Below are 14,400 nucleotides of genomic sequence, written 5' to 3' on the forward strand. Positions count from 1 at the left end.
TTGAAAACTAAACATGGTATCACCGATCCGTTTGGACTGTGAGCGACATAACAAATAGGCGCACGTTTTGATGTATTGTATTTTCATCTAGCATTCAGACTGTGACCACAGTGGCAATTTCAAAACATGAGTGAATACTGGGAAATTCTGGACATCACTTAGAGTGAGAGCCCAATGTGTGTGTATGTGGTGCGTGACTGTCAAACAAATGTCTCTCCTGGGAGACTGGAACATTTTATGTTTTTATTTTTTGCTTTATGAGTGAGAGGACACTCAGAGCTTTCTTTTGATGTATTTTGTTTATATATGCGAGCAACAATGACTTCAGGATGGCGATTTACAAATATGTTTCCAAAACTGAAGTTTTTGGCCGTTACACTCTAGGATTTCAAATTTTGCCATCTGCTTTGAATGGGGCAAATTTTGGCCAATTTTTTGTCACTTAAACTCGATTTGTGTCCAAACCGTGTGCCCGAGGTTTCCACAAAGTAATAGCACACTTTTTGGGGCCGAGACGCTCGTTTTGATACCTTTCTTATGTGTGTGGCGCAAACGCTGTGGGAGGAGTAGCGCGGCCCGTTTTGAGGATATAATAAGCGGAATAATAATAATATTAACAATTGTAGTAGTGTGGTTTGCCTTTCAGGCAACCACCCTAACTAGAAAATTTGCATTTCCCTGCGGAAAATGCGTGTGAATGCTTCCTGCGGAAATTTTGCAGAAACACGGCTGAATGAAGAAGAATAAGCAGAAGTAGAGGAGAATTAGCAGAAGATGAAGATAAAGTGGAAGAAGTAGAAGAAGAGGAAATAGCAGAAGAAAAGTGGAAGAAGAGGAAATAGCAGAAGAAAAGTGGAAGAAGAGGAAATAGCAGAAGAAAAGTGGAAGAAGAGGAAATAGCAGAAGAAAAGTGGAAGAACAAAAACCGTAGTAAAAGGAGAAAAGGAAGTAGAAGAAAGTGAAAGTATCTGTACAAGAACAAGAAATAGTGATAGAAGAAAATGTAGTAAAAGAAGTGGAAGCAGAAAAAGAAGTAAAAGCAGAAGAACAAGAGGTAGAAGAAGAGGAAATAGCAGAAGAAAAGTGGAAGAAGAAAAACAGTAGTAAAAGGAAGTAGAAGAAATTGAAAGTATCTGTACAAGAACAAGAAATAGTGATAGAAGAAAATGTAGTAAAAGAAGTGGAAGCAGAAAAAGAAGTAAAAGCAGAAGTAGAAGAAGAGGAAATAGCATAAAAACAGTAGTACAATTAGAACAAGTAGTAAAAGTATCTGTAGAAGGACAAGAAATAGTGATAGAATAAGAAAATGTAGTAAAAGAAGACATGTACGCAGAAAAAGAAGTAAAAGCAGAAGAACAGGAAGTTGAAGCAAAAGTAGACCATTTACAGTATGAAGTTCAATGCATGTGTGTGCGTGTGTGGGGGTGTGGGTGTTTGTGTGTAACTGCAACCAAGAGTAACAGCACTCAGCTGGCAGCTTAGACTGAGAAAACGGGGAAAACATCTCCCTATTCAGTGCAGACTTTCAGGGGTAAAATGAAGAGTTGGTGGCTGAATGATGATTTTATGAGCAAGAGGAGAGGTAGCTGAACGCGTTGATGTAATTTTTATGTCTGGGATCCAAGAAATGTGGGAACCACAGCGATGTAAAAACTTGGTCAAGAGAGATCTGTTTCCAAATGAATCGGAGAATCTTAACATTATCGCAGATGGAGAGTTTTTTGGACCACCTGCCGCTTTGAAGCTCACAGTGTCCAAACCGTTGCTCCGTTTGTCCTGAAATCCTAATGTGAGTGAGAGGACAAGTTTTCCTACGTTTTGAGGGTAAATTTAGTCATGTGGTGTGAAAATTGTGGTCGCTAGAGCAATTTGTTCGGGAGATTTTGAACCCATCTCCCAACTCTGCCACACTCTAACGATGATGTCACGCACTCTAGCTCTGAACATTCCACCACATAGACACCCATTCAAAAACGGGGAAGACAGCAAAAAACATCACAAAACAGTTGGAGGTATAGTTTAAAAAGTATAAAAGATAGCAAAACAATGTAAATGTAGTAAAAGTAGTGGAAAAACGTGTGAACGTTTTAACGTAAAAATGAAGTCTCTACGTGGAACACAGCAAAAGTTATAAGGCTGAGAAGAAGGTGAAACAGTGGAAAAAAATCCCATTCATTTCAATGGGGAAATTTTTTTTGAAAATTTGTGGAAAAAGTGAAATAACTTAAAAAGTAAAAGTAATAAAAACGTGAAAAGATATAGCACACCTGTCCAGAAGAAGCAGAACAGTATGAAAGTTGAACGGTGAAAGTAGCACAAACGGTTGAAGAGTAGAAGCGAAGCAAAAAACGTACGGAAGTAGAATAATAATAATAATAATAATAAAGATTTGGATAACAATAGTGTGAATGCTTGAGCATTCACACTAACTAGACAATTCCAGCAGAAATTGTGAGGGTGGTTGCCGTGTGTGCGTGAGAGTCTGTGTGTGCGTGCATGTGTGGGACAGCAGTAAGAATGGTGCCATCTAACAGCTGAGACAGAACTCTGTCACACTGAAACAATGATGTCATCACTCTTAACTCTGAACACCTGCTGCTCACTTGACATTCAGCTTTGATCTGCCAGAACATTCCATCAATGTATTTGAATGGGCGTACCACTGCTCGCAAAACCTCAAATATCTTGAAAACTAAACATGGTATCACCAATCTGTTTGGACTGTGAGCGACATAACAAATAGGCGCACGTTTTGATGTATTGTATTTTCATTTAGCATTCAGACTGTGACCACAGTGGCAATTTCAAAACATGAGTGAATACTGGGAAATTCTGGACATCACTTAGAGTGAGAGCCCAATGTGTGTGTATGTGGTGCGTGACTGTCAAACAAATGTCTCTCCTGGGAGACTGGAACATTTTATGTTTTTATTTTTTGCTTTATGAGTGAGAGGACACTCAGAGCTTTCTTTTGATGTATTTTGTTTATATATGCGAGCAACAGTGACTTCAGGATGGCGATTTACAAATATGTTTCCAAAACTGAAGTTTTTGGCCGTTACACTCTAGGATTTCAAATTTTGCCATCTGCTTTGAATGGGGCAAATTTTGGCCAATTTTTTGTCACTTAAACTCGATTTGTGTCCAAACCGTGTGCCCGAGGTTTCCACAAAGTAATAGCACACATTTTGGGGCCGAGACGCTCGTTTTGATACCTTTCTTGTGTGTGTGGCGCAAACGCTGTGGGAGGAGTAGCGCGGCCCGTTTTGAGGATATAATAAGCGGAATAATAATAATATTAACAATTGTAGTAGTGTGGTTTGCCTTTCAGGCAACCACCCTAATAACTAGAAAATTTGCATTTCCCTGCGGAAAATGCGTGTGAATGCTTCCTGCTGAAATGTTGCGGAAACACTGCTGAATGAAGAAAAATCAGCAGAAAAAGAGGAAAATTAGCAGAAGATGAAGAAAAAGTGGAACAAGTAGAAGAAGAGGAAATAGCAGAAGAAAAGTGGAAGAAGAGGAAATAGCAGAAGAAAAGTGGAAGAAGAGGAAATAGCAGAAGAAAAGTGGAAGAAGAAAAACAGTAGTAAAAGGAGAAAATGAAGTAGAAGAAAGTGAAAGTATCTGTACAAGAACAAGAAATAGTGATAGAAGAAAATGTAGTAAAAGAAGTGGAAGCAGAAAAAGAAGTAAAAGCAGAAGAACAAGCAGTAGAAGAAGAGGAAATAGCAGAAAAACAGTAGTAAAAGGAGAAAAGGAAGTGAAAGTATCTGTACAAGAACAAGAAATAGTGATAAAAGAAAATGTAGTAAAAGTAGGAATAGTAAAAGTAGAACAAGTAAAATAAGAAAGCAAAAGTGTCTGTACAAGAACAAGAAATAGTGATAGAATAAGAACATGTAGTAAAAGAAGTGGAAGCAGAAAAAGAAGTAAAAGCAGAAGAACAAGCAGTAGAAGAAGAGGAAATAGCAGAAAAACAGTAGTAAAAGGAGAAAAGGAAGTGAAAGTATCTGTACAAGAACAGGACACATCGGACATGTCACTCGCAGGAGCTGGGGATCGAATCCTCAACCTTCCAATTGAGGGGCGACGACTCTACCTACTGAGCCACAGCCCCCAATCATGAAAAAAAGCATTTACAGTATAAAGTTCAATGCATGTGTGTGCGTGTGTGGAGGGGAGGGTGTTTGTGTGTAAGTGCAATCAAGAGCAACTGCATTCAGCTGGCAGCTTCGACTGAGAAAATGGGGGAACATCTCCCTATTCAGTGCTCATTTTAAGGGGTAAAATGAAGAGTTTGCTGCTGAATGATGATTTTATGAGCAAGAGGAGAGATAGCTGAACGCGTTGATGTAATTTTTATGTCTGGCATCCAAGAAATGTTGGAACTACAGCGATTTAAAAACTTAGTCAATTTTTCTTTCATTTGACATTTTTCGTTTCTTTTAACATTATCGCAGATGGAGAGTTTTTTGGACCACCTGCCGCTTTGAAGGTCACAGTGTCCAAACCGTAGCTCCGTTTGTCCTGAAATCTTAATGTGAGCGAGAGGACAAGTTTTCCTACGTTTTGAGGGTCAATTTAGTCATGTGGTGTGAAAATTGTGGTCGCTAGAGCAATTTGTTCGGGAGATTTTGAAATAATCTCACAACTCTGCCGCACTCTCGCGATGATGTCACGCACTCTAGCTCTGAACATTCCACCACATAGACACCCATTCAAAAACGTAAAAAACTGTAAAAAACATCACAAAACAGTTGGAGGTATAGTTTAAAAAGTATAAAAGATAGCAAAACAATGTAAATGTAGTAAAAGTAGTGGAAAAACGTGTGAACGTTTGAAAGTAAAAATGAAGTCTCTACGTGGAACACAGCAAAAGTTATAAGGCTGAGAAAAAGGTGAAACAGTGGAAAAAAATCCCATTCATTTCAATGGGGAAAAAAATTGTGAAAATTTGTGGAAAAAGTGAAAGAACTTAAAAAGTAAAAGTAGTAAAAACGTGAAAAGATATAGCCATAATGAGCAGAAAAAGCTGAACAGTATGATAGTTGAACGGTGAATGTAGCACAAACGGTTGAAGAGTAGAAGAGCAGTGAAAAACGTACGGAAGTGGAATAATAATAATAACTAGAAAATTTGCATTTCCCTGCGGAAAATGCGTGTGAATGCTTCCTGCTGAAATGTTGCGGAAACACTGCTGAATGAAGAAAAATCAGCAGAAAAAGAGGAAAATTAGCAGAAGATGAAGAAAAAGTGGAACAAGTAGAAGAAGAGGAAATAGCAGAAGAAAAGTGGAAGAAGAGGAAATAGCAGAAGAAAAGTGGAAGAAGAGGAAATAGCAGAAGAAAAGTGGAAGAAGAAAAACAGTAGTAAAAGGAGAAAATGAAGTAGAAGAAAGTGAAAGTATCTGTACAAGAACAAGAAATAGTGATAGAAGAAAATGTAGTAAAAGAAGTGGAAGCAGAAAACGAAGTAAAAGCAGAAGAACAAGCAGTAGAAGAAGAGGAAATAGCAGAAAAACAGTAGTAAAAGGAGAAAAGGAAGTGAAAGTATCTGTACAAGAACAAGAAATAGTGATAAAAGAAAATGTAGTAAAAGTAGGAATAGTAAAAGTAGAACAAGAAAAATAAGAAAGCAAAAGTGTCTGTACAAGAACAAGAAATAGTGATAGAATAAGAACATGTAGTAAAAGAAGTGGAAGCAGAAAAAGAAGTAAAAGCAGAAGAACAAGCAGTAGAAGAAGAGGAAATAGCAGAAAAACAGTAGTAAAAGGAGAAAAGGAAGTGAAAGTATCTGTACAAGAACAGGACACATCGGACATGCTGCTCGCAGGAGCTGGGGATCGATCCCTCAACCTTCTGATTGAAGGGCGACGACTCTACCAACTGAGCCACAGCCGCCAAACATGAAATAAAGCATTTACAGTATAAAGTTCAATGCATGTGTGTGCGTGTGTGGAGGGGAGGGTGTTTGTGTGTGTAAGTGCAATCAAGAGCAACTGCATTCAGCTGGCAGCTTCGACTGAGAAAATGGGGGAACATCTCCCTATTCAGTGCTCATTTTAAGGGGTAAAATGAAGAGTTCGCGGCTGAATGATGATTTTATGAGCAAGAGGAGAGATAGCTGAACGCGTTGATGTAATTTTTATGTCTGGCATCTAAGAAATGTTGGAACTACAGCGATGTAAAAACTTAGTCAATTTTTCTTTCATCTGACATTTTTCGTTTCTTTTAACATTATCGCAGATGGAGAGTTTTTTGGACCACCTGCCGCTTTGAAGGTCACAGTGTCCAAACCGTAGCTCCGTTTGTCCTGAAATCTTAATGTGAGCGAGAGGACAAGTTTTCCTACGTTTTGAGGATAAATTTAGTCATGTGGTGTGAAAATTGTGGTCGCTAGAGCAATTTGTTCGGGAGATTTTGAAATAATCTCACAACTCTGCCGCACTCTCGCGATGATGTCACGCACTCTAGCTCTGAACATTCCACCACATAGACACCCATTCAAAAACGGGGAAGACAGCAAAAAACATCACAAAACAGTTGGAAGTATAGTTTAAAAAGTATAAAAGATAGCAAAACAATGTAAATGTAGTAAAAGTAGTGGAGAAACGTGTGAACGTTTTAAAGTAAAAATGAAGTCTCTACGTGTAACACAGCAAAAGTTATAAGGCTGAGAAAAAGGTGGAACAGTGGAAAAAAATCCCATTCATTTCAATGGGGAAAAAAATTGTGAAAATTTGTGGAAAAAGTGAAATAACTTAAAAAGTAAAAGTAGTAAAAACGTGAAAAGATATAGCACACCTGTCCAGAAGAAGCAGAACAGTATGAAAGTTGAACGGTGAAAGTAGCACAAATGGTTGAAGAGTAGAAGCGAAGTAAAAAACGCACGGAAGTAGAATAATAATAACTAGAAAATTTGCATTTCCCTGCGGAAAATGCGTGTGAATGCTTCCTGCTGAAATGTTGCGGAAACACTGCTGAATGAAGAAAAATCAGCAGAAAAAGAGGAAAATTAGCAGAAGATGAAGAAAAAGTGGAACAAGTAGAAGAGGAAATAGCAGAAGAAAAGTGGAAGAAGAGGAAATAGCAGAAGAAAAGTGGAAGAAGAGGAAATAGCAGAAGAAAAGGGGAAGAAGAGGAAATAGCAGAAGAAAAGTGGAAGAAGAAAAACAGTAGTAAAAGGAGAAAAGGAAGTAGAAGAAAGTGAAAGTATCTGTACAAGAACAAGAAATAGTGATAGAAGAAAATGTAGTAAAAGAAGTGGAAGCAGAAAAAGAAGTAAAAGCAGAAGAACAAGAGGTAGAAGAAGAGGAAATAGCAGAAGAAAAGTGGAAGAAGAAAAACAGTAGTAAAAGGAAGTAGAAGAAATTGAAAGTATCTGTACAAGAACAAGAAATAGTGATAGAAGAAAATGTAGTAAAAGAAGTGGAAGCAGAAAAAGAAGTAAAAGCAGAAGTAGAAGAAGAGGAAATAGCAGAAAAACAGTAGTACAATTAGAACAAGTAGTAAAAGTATCTGTAGAAGGACAAGAAATAGTGATAGAATAAGAAAATGTAGTAAAAGAAGAAGTGGAAGCAGAAAAAGAAGTAAAAGCAGAGGAACAGGAAGTTGAAGCAAAAGTAGACCATTTCCAGTATGAAGTTCAATGTATGTGTGTGCGTGTGTGGGGGTGTGAGAGATGTTTCCAAATGAATCGGTGAATCTTAACAGATATATAACATGACAGATATATAACATGTCCATAACAGATGGATAGTTTTTTGGACCACCTGCCGCTTTGAAGCTCAGTACCCATACTTTCATTTACTCAGCTAACAAGTGACCTGCTTCACCATAGGGCAGGTGCCGAAAAGTGCTTTAAAGTTTACCGACTTGCAGCACCACGGACAGCACTATGTTAAGACGTGCTTACATGCATGTGTGTGTGTGTGTGAGAGACAGAGTGAGAAGTAAAATACTGCTGAATGTTGAAGAAAAAGTAGAATAAGCACAGGAAAAATTTAGGTACAAGACAAAGTAATTTATTTGTGTTGAACATGTATAAACGTAAAAATTGCCAGAGAAAGTGGAGTTTTTGCATATCATGCAGAAGATGAAGAAGCAGTATAATATTTGTAATAGTGTAATACAATAATAACACAAGTAATAATGTTGCTGTGTCCACAAAATGGTCTGTATTTGGTCAATATGAAATGAAAACTGCTAGATTACTTCATTTTGTTTCATTTAACAAGAGAAAAGAAAAACAAACAAACAATAATGCTTTTCTGAAATTAAAAACAAAACACAAAAATAATAAAGCTTTTCTGTAAGTAAAACAGCTAAACAAAACATTTTTCTAAAATGAAAAAAAAGAGGGAATGAAAACCAAATAATTTTGTAATATATTCATATAGAAAGGTGATGGAAATGTAATCTAAAAACATAGTACAATAAAACTAATAAACATAGGAAGACATGATACAGGATAGCTCAATATTGGCATTTAGCAAGAGGTGCAATCATAAATAAGTTGTATAAATACAGCAATAATAGAACGATACAGATATGTGATACTGTATAGATTAATATTTCACGTCCAATGTAATCTTAAATGAATGATTATTAACAAATAAATGAAAAGAACAATATAAATAAAAATATAAATTAATACAAAATGTAGAAAATGATGAAGAATATATCAATTAGTCTTCTGATTTGAGAACATATGAATGATGAGGCATGACAATAAAATAAATGAAATCAAATAAAAATCAAATAAGCACTAATAAGATTCACAAAAAATAATAATGTAAAAACATAAACACAACACTAAATAAAACTAAGGCACTGTTTGTTGGTCAGTGTTTAATGAAAAAAGGGAATACTTAGTTCATTGAACTAAACCATGTGTCGCAGACATGCAGTCTTTAAAATTAAAAGTTGTTTTAAATATGACTTTATCAGACCACGGTTTAACAGGGATCAGGTTAGGTTAAGTAAAAACATGGGAAAACCTTTACACTAACCAGCTGAAACCCTAAACTAAATAATAATAAAAACATTAAAAAAAACCCTGAATCAGCCTGTTCCTTCAGGCTAAAGGTAGAGTCCTGTTTTTTTCTTAATGTACATCACACCACAATGATGGGATAAATAAGTTACCTAAAACAAGCCATACATTCATACTGCAAAATAATACAATTTTTAGTGCTGCTAAGTATTTGTATTTATGCACTGTCATCCCTAAATCCGGTTATCATTTTCTTTAAATGTACTACAGTATTCCCACTGGTCAGTCTGTTCTTTCAGCTTAAAGGTAGAGGAGGGGCCCAGATTTAATATTGTGTTTACAAGCCTCAAAGAAGACTTCTACTGACTCCACCCACATACTTCAGTTACTTCAGATGCATTTAGCAAATGAACAAACGTGTTATTCCCTTCATCTGTGTTAATAGTCTTCTGAATAGAAAACAGATGAATGATGAGAGGGAGAGTAGGCATGAAAATAAAATAAATTTACAAAAAAACACATCAAAAATAGCAATACTAAAAAAAAGTTCAAATTGGTTTGTCTTATCAAGAGAAGCAGTCATTTCTTCACACCAGTGTTCTGTAAATGGTAATTTGTCAATCTTTCATTTAAAGAAAAAATAAATAAATCAAAATGTCAGTTTATGAGTGGAGGTGTAAAGTTCTGAAATGTTTGACCTTTTGACTTGTCTGTTGACTGTAGAAATGTTGCTTGCAGTTCTTTGGTCAGCGTCTGATGTAAGGACAACATCACAGTATTAACAGAGGTGAAGAAGAGGAGCAGAGCCTTAAATAGAAGAAAAAACAGTCAGAAAGTTAATTTCCTCATTAGTTTGTTCAAGTTTGTCATCATTTTCTCCTGATAGATTGTTTACCTTTTGAACAAAGCCTGACGCTGCAGTGATGAGGAACCTTCAGTCTGAGAGTGATGATAGATCTGCAGCTTGTGTCACTGTTGCACATCACTTGTTTAATTTTCACCATCAGTTAGACTCTGCTGAGCTACAATGGATACATGATGGATTCACAGATCGTGACGCGGAGCCAGTTCTGACAAAGGAAGCAGAAGGTTGTTTTAAAAATCTAATGATACAAAACACGATTAAAAGTTGCATGATACACAAAAAATAAATACCTTAGTGCAGATAAACGCATTTGTGACCAGTAGCCGTTGCACATAGAGAAACTGAATGAAATGTGCTTCCTTGACATGTCATGATCTCAGTGCAATTCTCTTTGTCTTCACTTCATACTGGTTGAAGCACTTTGGATGAAGACCTGAAGGAAGACAACAAATGATATTTAGAGTTGTTTAAGTCAACAGCAACAACAATACACCTGACAGATAAATAAATGCACACAAAATTAAACAACAAAAGGAAATAATACATTAGAATTGAGAAATATTACCTTGTGATCTGTTGTGGAGACACTCGGCCACTGGACATGCGTTGTTTTAGGGAGGAGGGACCGCTGTTGATTCTGCTGCATCCTTTCTGCTTCAGCCTCGGCCCCTGCTGGTTGTTGAGAGATTCTCCAACAGTGACGACCAGCGTGTAAACTTTCTTTAAGCTGACGGAGGTGATGCATCCTCGTGTTGCGAGTTGCTTCCTTGTAGTTGATGAGGGCTGATAGTGCTGGCTTAAAATCAGCAGACATGGCAACCCGTGTGTACAGGAGGAGGGGTGCAGGGGTAGACTGCTCTCGCCAATGTTTTGAATTTGGTATGCAATGTGATATCTGTGTGATTCTAGGTGTCAGTGTTACATATTCCTCTATTAAAACTAGCTTTCAATTGAAAACCAGGGTAAATGTGATGATTCAGACCACTTTGAACGTAGGAAAACAAATGAAAACATGAGCTAAAGAATACACTCATACATATACAAACTTCAAAAGATTAAAAAAATGAAATAAAAAGCAAAAACAGAATTCTTTTAAAACAAAAATGTAAGCCATGACTTTATAGCTATAACTTTACTATAACTTTATAAGATTGTTGTTTAACAGGGGTCAGATTAGCCCAACACAAAGTAAAAACATGTGAAAACCTCTTATACACTAACCAGCTGAAACCCCAGACTAAATAAACCTAAAAATACAAAAAGTCAACCTGTTTTTTTGGGTTAAAGGTATGAATTAGTCCGCTCGATGGTTCAGATTGAAGAAGTAGGGTTTTGTGAGGCTATCTATAGAGGGCTGAGCATATGAAAGAACTCTCCACCTCCAGGAGAAGAAAAAGAAACTTACAAAGGCTATAGTATCTGCAAGGCCACCCACCTCGCTAAAAAGTTGTCAAAGAAAATTGGGTGGAAATAAACTGTTTTGGGGTTTCAGCTGGAAGCTATGAGTAGTAAAGTTAAACTTACAGTTGTCTATACATCTAATTAGGGTTTTGGCCTGTGCATTTATCAATCCTCACCCACCAGCCCTTAATGTCAAGTCAAGCCAATTTAAATCAAGTTGACTTGACTTGACATTAACTTGATAAATGCACAGGCCAAAAGAAAGTTCTGTAAAAAGTTGACCCATAATAACTTTTACCCAAACACATTTCATACTTATCAACTAATGGTCTAACATGTAATCTGCAAAAACATTTGTCTTACCTGAGTCTTTAAGCCTGGAAGAATATACTGATTTGTTATTACCATAGAGACACGTCCAGCAGTTTGTTCTCAGGAGATTATGATGATGACAATGATTTCCAATCCATTAACGACAATGATTTCCAGTTGAGGAGGAATACTCGGGTCCACCCACCCTCCCCCCCAGCCTCACTGAGACTGAGGCAGCCTGGCGAGGTGTTTAGCCAGACAGCCAGAGCTTCCTCCTTCTGAAAAATACTAGTCAGTCCAATTATTCACATTGTTTTCTTTTTACATAGTCTATGTGATATTTACATATTTACACCTTTTAAAAACGTATTCTTTAAAATCAAACTGTTTTTAGAAAAAATGATCTTTTACTCTTAAGAGTTACAAGTTTAATCAAAACGGTTAAATTGTCCTTAAAAAATCATCAAACTGAATTCTTTCATGAGCTGTTAGAGGAAACTGCACAGTAAACAGGGTTGTGGTAACTGTAATAGCTCTGCATGACACCCGAGTGGAGACATTGCTGTGGTCGTGAGATAAAAATGGGGTCCAGGAGGGTACCTTTATCTGTTGTGGCAGCGGTGATCAGTTGAGCATATCCCTTGGACTGAAAGAGCTCCAGAATCAGCTTCTTGGTGTTCGATAGCAGGTTCTCGTTGAAATCACCACAGACAATGATGGGATGGCAGTCCATGATCTCCAGTGAGTCCAAAAGACACCCCAGGTTTGTCAGAAATGATGCAACGCTGTAGTTGGGAGGTCTGTACACGGCAGCAATCAGTGCCCTCACCGGAGCTTCAACCTTCAAAGCCACAAACTCAAGGTCAGTTACATTATTTATGTACCGTTTTTCATGGGCCTGCAAGTGGTTCTTTACATAAACGGCAACTCCACCACACGCTCTGCTGGCAATTTCTGGCACATTTGCATATGACACGTGTCTGTTGCGTGTGAACATCCTGTAGCCCTCTAAAAGGAGACTGTCTGCAACTGAGGAACCTTGTAGGTGGGTTTCTGTAAGACACAAAACATCAGCAAGACACAGTTCATGATGGCTCTTGATATCATTGACATGACATGGCAATCCTTCTGTGTTGTGGTGAACAATGGTGATACTGTCATGTCTGCTCAGTGTCTGTTGAATCTGATAAAGTGGCATCACATGGTCCAAGTTTACTTGTCTCATGGCTTCTAAGGCTGCATTGACTTGTTGGTTTGCATAGATTTTACTGTCATCCAAGTCCAGCATGTACAGTCCTGTGAGAGAGGTCACTCTACTGATAGCGACATACGCCATGCCTGGTTCAAAAATGTGTTTCAGCGAAACGACAGCCGATTCCCTGGTCATTCCTTGCACCTTGTGTATTGTACATGCAAAAGCAAGTTTCAAAGGAAACTGTCTACGCACCACTCCTTTTTGTTTCAGACTCTCCTCCGATCTCTCTATGTACACCAGACCATCATCTCCTGCTCTGTTACGATAACTCCTGCCAGCTGTTTCATCATCCATCTTGAGGCCAAGCCTAGTGACATGAGTACAGCCATGTTGTTCAGTGGATACAACTCTGCCCAGTGTAGCAAATGATCCGTTCACCAAACCTTCACACACTTCTATGTTTCTTGTGAGCATGACTCGAGCACCTTCAGCAACAGTCAGTGTGTCTGGCAAATCATTTCGGCCTCCTTTCGATGGTACACCTTGTCGTGTCATGTGTCCAGTGTGTGGGTCCTTTTTAAAGTCATCTGCATCGATGGTGGTGACATGGGAATGGAGCAGGGACAAAGTTGCAGAGTTGTGTGCGTCTACTTGTTTATTGGTCGCAAAAATGTGCAGGACATCAGTTGGACAAAGTTCTGATCGAGTCACAGTCCGTGACAGCAAAGCTCTGTCTGCTACAGAAAGCTCTTCTGTTTTTCCCTTCACACGGATCCTGTTCAACATCTCTGCAAAGACAACGTCGTCCTTCTGTCGCATGATCTCTGACAGAGTGATCATCTCAAAGTTTTCCTGCCACAGGTCAATCTCAGATGGGTCATACACGCAAAGTGGTTTGGACTGTCGTACTGGCGGTAGCTGATAAAAGTCTCCCACAGTTATAACTGACATGCCTCCGAAGGGTCTGTGATTACCTTTGATCTGTTTCAGTCTCACATCCACATAGGCAAACAGGGACTTTGACACCATGGACACCTCGTCAATGACAAGAATTTCCGCATTCAAAAGCTCACATCGGACTGCATCTAGTTGGTTGCCAAGACCTTGAAAGGGTGGTTTAAGGCTTCTGGGCAGCTTGAGGAGAGAGTGCAGTGTTGTACCAGAGATGTTAAAGGCTGCAGTTCCAGTGAAAGCAGTCAACAGCACAGTGGGGTTTGATATGTCATCTTCCTCAGCACGTGTGGGCAGTTTGCACAGTATCTTGGATGCCTCCGAGTAGATGCATTTAATCAGGTGTGATTTACCGGTTCCAGCTCCACCGTTTACATAATAGAAGAACTGCTCTGGGTTTAGTCCACAGACACGTTTTATGCACCAGTCCCTGACAGCATAGAACACACTCGCTTGTTTCCGGTTCAGACTCTGATACATCTGGCGTAACAGTGTGGGATTGATCACAGGGGGCTCTCTTACGGCTCTGACTTCTGTAACAGCATTAGCCTGTCTACTGTAGTCGGGTACATTCTCTTGTACATTTTCACCATCGGCTTCTCTGGCTTCCAGTTCATCAATACACTCCATCCTCACCACTTCAGATTCTGGTGCTAAGTTAGACCACTCATCTATCACG

The 14,400-nt window shown here is 38.3% G+C and overlaps 1 protein-coding gene and 4 long non-coding RNA genes across 6 annotated transcripts in view; 2 read left to right on the forward strand and 3 right to left on the reverse strand.

Annotated features, from left to right (window-relative positions):
• Window positions 1-14,400, forward strand: part of LOC306832382 (sterile alpha motif domain-containing protein 9-like) — an 86,839-nt gene that overhangs the window by 20,886 nt on the left and 51,553 nt on the right. The gene's annotated exons all lie outside the window — the stretch shown is intronic.
• LOC306832399 overlaps window positions 1-14,400 on the reverse strand; it is a 37,411-nt gene that overhangs the window by 1,280 nt on the left and 21,731 nt on the right. The gene's annotated exons all lie outside the window — the stretch shown is intronic.
• Window positions 7,107-9,487, forward strand: LOC306833245. Its single transcript, XR_013780325.1, has 2 exons — window positions 7,107-7,265; window positions 7,352-9,487. It is a non-coding gene; the product is annotated as an uncharacterized lncRNA (long non-coding RNA).
• Window positions 8,011-10,053, reverse strand: LOC306833244. The gene is made up of 2 exons (XR_013780324.1): window positions 9,893-10,053; window positions 8,011-9,804 (listed from the first exon to the last, which is right to left on the reverse strand). It is a non-coding gene; the product is annotated as an uncharacterized lncRNA (long non-coding RNA).
• LOC306832746 lies at window positions 10,056-10,664 on the reverse strand. Its single transcript, XR_013780260.1, has 3 exons — window positions 10,428-10,664; window positions 10,153-10,295; window positions 10,056-10,067 (listed from the first exon to the last, which is right to left on the reverse strand). It is a non-coding gene; the product is annotated as an uncharacterized lncRNA (long non-coding RNA).

The sequence above is a fragment of the Symphodus melops genome, assembly GCF_947650265.1.
Source record: "Symphodus melops genome assembly, chromosome: 12".
NCBI lineage: Eukaryota > Metazoa > Chordata > Actinopteri > Labriformes > Labridae > Symphodus > Symphodus melops.